Raw genomic sequence first — 7,900 nt, 5'->3', positions numbered from 1 at the left:
GCAATCTTAAAATGCTATGGGAAGGGAAGGAACAGGACCACGACGTAGGAAGTGGTGAAGGATATAGTAAAGGCGAGGAGTGTGGATTTTGGGAATGGATTAATGTATCTGCAATACTAAGACTGCTTTAATAGCAAACTAATGATTTTACCCGAGCAATGCTCGGTCCCCAGGTACTTTAAATTTAAATGAATATACGTGAAGATTGTGAGCTGGTGTCACCTGTTTGCCATACTATCTTTTAGGACGTCTGGACAACACTACTTGCAACGTTGCCAGGCCGCGGCCTGAAGTTAAAGTTGGCCATGGTGGCAGTGCTGCTAAGACCACAGACGCTAATGCCAATTTTATTTTTAGTTTTGTCCAGTGCACTGCAGGGGTCGAATATTTTGTTTACAGTTAATTTGTTTCTTGTTATTTCTGTCTTTTAAAACCTCAAACATGGCACAGTTCCAGATTGGAAAACAATGGCAAAATGGGTAAAATTATTTAACAGCTTAAACCTTAATAATAATTGCCGCAAAACCCTTTGTACACCAGCAAATGTTAAAAGAGTGCGAGTCACAGTAACTCGAAGTCCAAAGAGATTTGCCAGGAAGCTTTTGTTGTTGAACGCTTTACGTTGGCTCTTTTTTGGGAGGGGGGGGGGGTTATTCTTATAAGCTACTTGAAGTTCGATGTTTTTCAAAGTCGCCCCAAAGATTTGCTTGAACCGAAGCTAAGATGAGTTGTCCAAAAACTAAAGTGATTCCTGAAGAAATGCTGGAGGAGTATTTTATGAACTTTTCAATTTACTAAAAAGGAATGTCAAGTAGATTTTGCAGACTTTGTCACTTGCAGGATTTTGTTTTCAAGAAATAGAAAAATGACTTAGTTAAGTTAAAATGGCAAAAGATAAGTTGAGTTTTGATGTGTTATTTATTAGTCCAGTGCAATTAGACAAAAAATGACCTTGACCCGGACAAAATTGATAACAGGCTGAAAATTGGTGGGAACGTTCAGAACAATGTCCCGAGTGGCCCACACAAAGTCCCAAGAAATCCCAGTTGGGGAACGGCTGCCATCTTGAAAAAACTGCCGCCATCTTGGAAATTTAGATTTTTTTGCTGTATCTTTTGAAGTAATTGTCAGAAAGGCATTATTTATGTCTCAAATTAAGCGTTTTGAACTCATGTATGAGGTTAATATATAATTTAAGAGTTTAATACGTTCTAAACATAAATATTATTTATATTAAACTAAAAATATATTTATAATAATGGTATAAATTTACAAAATATTTACAAAATGAAGCTTTTTCTCTTTTGTTCTTAATGGACTTGTTAAAGACATTAACCCTTGCTTTTGACATTTCTTGCAACCCACTATGCTTAGTCTATGGCTGAATAAAAAGTCAAGATCCCCCCTCTAATATTTTTCTTAGAAAATATACAGAGATATCCTTTTGGTGGTCTTGCAATCTTAGTAGGGAGTTTCATTTTATGATTTTGAAATTTTTGAGTTTCCCCCAAAGAGGGGGGATTTTGGGGGAAACACAAAATTTTTTAATGTAAACCTTATTCAAGCGATACTTCACCTTAAAGTGTTTACAAAAACTTAAAGAATGGTGAAAACTAGAGTTCGCTATCTCTTCTCTATCCAAATTGGTAGCCCGTCAAGTTTAATGACGTTACTGTTACATAAATTTTCTTGTGTAATAAAAAGTAATTTCCCTTCCTCTAGTTTGTTCCTAAGTAAATGTACAGAGATATCCTTTTGGTGGTCATGCAACCTTAGCAGGAAGTTTCATTTTATGATTTTAAAACTTTTGAGTGTTCCCCAAAAAGGGGGATTTTGGGGCAGCTTAAAATTTTTAAATGTAAACCCCCTTCAAGTTTACAAAAAAAGAATGGTGAAAACCAGAGTTCGCTATCCCTCCTCTGTCCAAAATGGTAGCCAATATTACAATTAATTACGAACCTATATTACCATTGATTTTCCATAACGTTTAAACGGGCTACCATTTTGGATGGAGATGAAATAGCAAACTCTGGTTTTCACCATTCATGAAGTTTTTGTAAACTTGAAGGCGGTTTACATTTAAAACTTTTGAGCCGCCCCCAAAATCTCCCTTTTTGGGGGACATTTAAAAATTTCAAAATCATAAAATGAAACTACCTGCTAAAATTGTATGACCACCAAAAAGACAGCTCTGTATATTCACTTAGAAAAATATTAGACAATATTAAACGTCTTCCATAACGCTTAAACGGGCTACTATTTTGGATAGAGGTCTTGACTTTTATCCACCCTAATGCTGTAATTTATTCGTTCCGATCTAAAAAATAGAATTATCTATATATCGTTGCTATAATTGATTACCATTATATTTTAATATTGCATATAAACTTATAATGTAACTACTTCTGTTAAATGTTATTGTCGGCGATGTAATCTTCGTCGCAACTAGCGCTGTTGGCACATCCGTGTCCAGTGCAGTATCCATGCATCGTGGTGTAATTAAGACCATAAGGGTCATTGTACTGTATCCATGAATCCATTCCAACCTGGACTTGGTTTGTCACTCAGTTGGTAGATAATGAGCCATAGGGTGTCAGCAAGACAAGCATCTACAACTATTTTTGGTTCGGAAATGGCTATACTGACATTTCCCAACACTACTAAAGATGTTCCAGGCTTAGGTGGACGTTGGTAAGTTGTCACTGGCTGAAAGCCATGAGATGGAAGGACACTTTTTGCTTTTGGGATTGTAGATCGTGGAACAGGAGCACTTGCATTGACACATTTCGGCTGGTGTTATTCACTGAATGCCACCCATGGCGTGAAGAGTTCCACGTCCATCAAGGGTTTTAACGTTGTAATCCGCGTTGTCGAAAACATACTGAACGTAAGCTCCGTCATCTATTGAAGGTGAGACATTATCAGCTATCGAAGTCTCATAATTATTGACGACATTCATGTATGTCGAGCAAACTCCGAGCTACGATAGAATGTCTAGCAACTTCGAGCCATAGCGTCTGTGAAGGTTGAGCAGCAGGGGCGATATGAAAGATCGAGGTCGAGCTGCAGCAATAATTAAATTAGCTATATTAGTTGTATTTTCTTTATCATAGCTAAATGGATATTATATTTATATTCAAGCAATTCTAGAGACTAAGGAATGTTGGTTGCAAGAAATTTCAATAGGGTTAGTGGCTTAAACAAGTTCATTACAAAAAAAAAGAGAAAAAGCTTTTTTTGTAAATATTTTGTATATTTATATCAATTGTTTAAGATGGGGACGCCACTATATGCGTATTTTAATCAAATATGAGTGTAGGATGGTGGCGCGATCTTGTAGTCCTGTTAGTGACTAAGGCTGATATGTTCCTTATACACAGATGTTAATTAATAGCCCATACAGCTAATGGCAACTAAGGGACCTACAGTTTATAGTGGAATTCGAACCACATTTTCCTTGTGATTAGTCTAATTATCAGGATAAAACTGTGGATAGTCGCAGTACTCACTAGTGCGGACGTTAATCCACACCAGGGAGCATCACATCCACCTTTCATGCCTATAAATATCCACAATTTGTATATAAAAGGGGACAAAACCGTATTGTTATCATTATTACATATATTTTTTAGGTTAATATAAATAAAATGTATGCTTAGAACATAATAAACTATTTAATTATATGTTACCCACATACATGAGTCCAAAACGTTTAATATGAGACATAAATTAGGCCTTTCGGACAATTACTTCAAAAGATACAGCAAGAAATCTAAATTTCCAAGATGGCGGCAGTTTTTTCAAGATGGCGGCCGTTCCCCAACTGGGATTTTTTGGGACTTTGTGTGGGCCACTCAGGACATTGTTTTGAACATGTCCACCAATTTTCAGCCTGTTATCAATTTTGTCCGGGTCATAACCTAACTGCACTGGACTATATATCCATAAGGTGAATATTATTGAGTTAGTAATATTTTTAAAAATTGGGGCGCTTTCATTGCCTCACCCTGTATAAATTTGAATGTTGAACAGCAAATTTTGGAATTCCTTGATTTGCCAAATCAAATTGATTTACTAATAACATCATTTACAGCATCTGATGTAGCTAAAGTAATAAAAGACTATTTAAGCTGCAAAAATCTCCTGGTCATGGTCTGATAACAGGTTGAATGTTAAAGCTGCCAAGAAAAGGTATACCGTAGTGTTCCATACAGTACTTTCAATGCATGTTTTTTTACTTGAGTACTTCCCAATACAGTGGAAAGGTTTCACAAACTGTTGTTATTCCAAAACCTGGTAAACCTTTAAATATAAACCATCCTCATATCGGCCTATTTTTCTTCTTCCCGTTGTTTCTAACGTTTTTGGAAAACTTTTTTTACAAAGACTCCAAATTATAATTTATGAAAGAGAATTATTTCCTTTCCACCAGTTTGGGTTCAGTCAAGACACCATCGAGCTAGTGCATAGAATAGTGAATGTAATCAAGGAAGATTTTAAAAATAAAAGTTTTTGTTCATCTGTGTCCATAGACATTGTAAAGATGGAAGACCAAGGGATAGGGAAAAACACTTAATAAAAACATCAAAGTACCAGAAAAGGTGCACAGTGAATTCTCCCAGGGAAAATTGCTCAGGGAAAGTACTAAGGGAAAAGTGTTCAGGACTTTCGCTGGGGACCAGGTACTCTGGGTACCTTCCCCCATCCTCAAAACACTTTCCGACCGTATATAAGGAGCATCCTTGGGGGACTCCAGACCGGTGGGGTACGCAATAGAGGCGTGTTGAGCCCAGTGCAGTTAAGCCTGCACTAAAGGCGTGTTGAGCCCGATGCCTCCCGCACTAGAGGCGTGCTGAGCCCGGTGCAGTCGAGAGGCGTGTTGAGCCCCAGCAACCCCGCACTGGCCACACTAGAGGTGTATTGAGCCCAGTGCACCAGATACTAGAGGCGAGTTGAGCCCGGTGCACCCCGCGCTAAAGACGTGTTGAGCCCGGTGCAGCTGGCTGGCGTGTTGAGCCCCGGCATCTGCTTTTTCTGAATTTTTTTTTTACCATAGTTACAAAAAAAAAAATACTTTGACACTTTTCATTGAAATGACGACAATACAAAGAATGTATTTTAAGTCAAGTGATATTACAAATTTCACTTCAGAACAATCTGTGACTGGCTCATTCACAAGGTTCTAGAGTTTTTGAATAACAAAATTGCTACAGCCGGTCCGTTTACCAAACCAGTGAGTAAACAAGGCTTCATAAGAAATCTCAGTCCTTTTGTTGGCCCTTTGTAGGACCCATTCTTCACTCATTCATATTCAGACTAGCTGTGCCCGCAGGCTTTGACCCGTTTAACTTCACAAGTGAGCTCGTTCGCATTGCTCAATCACATCCTGATTGAAGTTCGTTCGCTACGCTCACTCACCTTTAGGTTGGAGCTCGTTCGCTCCGCTAACTTGCCTTCAGGTTAGTTCGTTCGCTACGCTAACTCACCTTTTGGTTGCAAATTGGCTGTAGTCATAAATTTAAAAAATAATAGTGCTGCACCCTGTTGGCAATCCTTGTAACTTTAATGCTATTGAACATCATAGAACAGAACTAACTTGTTTAATTGAAACAGCTGTTAAGAAATTCCTTTTAAATATGAAAAATCATAAGGTTAACATGGGAAACTCCAGAGCCACTGGGGCAGAGCCCGAAAGCCCGTTTATAACAAAAAGTACTTAGTTTTCCTATTTAATGCCCAAAAAATCGGTGTACCGAATTATAGCTTCCTAGGTAAATGGGAAGTGGGAGAATTAGTGATGATGAGTGAGTGAGTGAGTCAGTCAGTCAGTCAGTCAGTCAGTGAGGGCTTTGCCTTTTATATATTTAAAAGGCACAATAATGTCCTTGTCTTTTGATGATAATGATATTTAAATCATTTTTATGGTACTCTAGTCAATAATCCCTATGATTATATAAAAAAATCTCTTTAGAAAAGGGGAATTACTTTGAACAACAGATCAATATGTTAATATAAAAAATAAATGTTACCTATTTTGGTACATGTTTTGAAATTGATCAATTGTCAATGTTTCAGTGAAATCGCTCCACACATGCTATTGTTAATTTCTGATACAATACAGTTTGATGTGGCAGTAGGAGAGCAGGTGAGTTTATTTAATTATGATGGACAAAGCGAACATTTGTAAAACACCACTAATTAATTGTGTCGGCCAGAAGTCTGGTCGGTGCATCAAACTAATAAAATGGCTGTCCACACACTTTGTGGCCGCTCCTGTCCTGTGTGACTCCATCACTTTGTACAATATTGTCATTCAGCCTAGAAAATATTTCTTATTTTATTTTTTATCATTTTTTCCGTTTCAATGTTATTGGTATTTTTTAAACGTTTTTGTGAGGGAATGGTCCAAACCATGTTTTTTAATAACATTGATCTTAGTTAGATAAAGAAAGTCAATTGGATAGCTAACAATGACAATTATTTGGCATTTGTGACCAGAATCAAACTCGCTAGGAATCGAACCAGGGGCCCAAATATTTGAAGGAACTACAGCATTTTTAACACTGTGGTAATGTTTTTTATCAGTGGTGAGGTGTATTCGTAAATTTTCCAGTTTGGGAATGCTTACCTTAGTCTAAAAACTGACTAACACGTGGTATAAATATGTAAAAAGCAGAGTTTCCACATGTTCCCGCCCTATTATACTGTAAAACATTTTGCAGGTTTCAGAGAGTAAGCATACTCCAGATATACTATGTGAGATAAACTCTGTAATAATTTTTTGTATGCAATTCTAGAGTTTATAATGTCTGTGGAAGACCCATAGGGGAATGACAAAAGGAAATTCCTAAGAACATCAAACTAAAATACTCCCTAGATGAAGCACCACAATTTAAACAATCTTTTATGGTGGATTTTCAAATAGTTTTTCTATAATTGCATTTTACCATTGGGGACTCAAATAAAACACTATATACAGATATGAATTTGGCTATAATTAAACATTGTAAACTTTGTATGGTACAAATTATTGGAGCTCCTGTAGAAAACAGTTTTCACAAGACACTAAAATAATCAATTTGTTTAACAAAAATGTTCCTAAACTAAGCTATAGGCTAGATTTAGTTTTGACATTTTTACAATAAATCGAGTTGATCACAATTTTATAACAACTAAGACGATGTAAAATTATGCGAATAAATCTACAGAGATCATAATGAATTCTTTTGTATTCTTTACACAAACTAACTACATAATTACAATCAATAATTGATACATCGTCAAAAAATAGCTTCAAATACACTATGCACCATTCACGACATCCAGTTTAGGGCTATTCACACAGTTATATAAAACATTTATTCGATAGTCCGAACTGTATGGACTAGGCGCTGAACACGATTCACTATGTAAAATAATATTTACACGGAGTAAACAGCAGTTAGTGGATGCTACAGTTATGTAAACACTGACTACTTCACTAGCGCTCCTAGTGGCTGATACGGAAACTAACCCTGTATCCGTCATTGCACATTGATCAGCTGGTCAATTATTGCGAATCACAAAGACCGATTTACTGACCAATAGTGGAACACAACGATTGCACTAATTTATTATTGCTAACAAATTTTAGATTTGTTCAATGGAATAGTAAAATCCAAACTCAAACTTGCTCAACAAGGAAAACACAGTACATTTATCAAAGTCACTCGCATTATTTTGAAAAAATATACATTCTGAGTTAAAAACTATAAATAATTACTGTGTATACTTTTGAGATATAAAATTTATTTGTGTACGCAGGTATTTTGGTATACAACTTCTTTAGAAACAAAGATATTGTTTAGAGAAACTCTGTTGATTACATATTTTACTATGTATAACTTAAAATTGGTCGGTA

Source organism: Macrosteles quadrilineatus, unplaced genomic scaffold (genome assembly GCF_028750875.1).
Source record: "Macrosteles quadrilineatus isolate MER2022 unplaced genomic scaffold, UCM_ALF_1.0 Scaffold_55__1_contigs__length_795759, whole genome shotgun sequence".
Taxonomy (NCBI): domain Eukaryota; kingdom Metazoa; phylum Arthropoda; class Insecta; order Hemiptera; family Cicadellidae; genus Macrosteles; species Macrosteles quadrilineatus.
The sequence above is the reverse complement of the archived record's forward strand: the minus strand, read 5'-3'. Positions refer to the sequence as shown.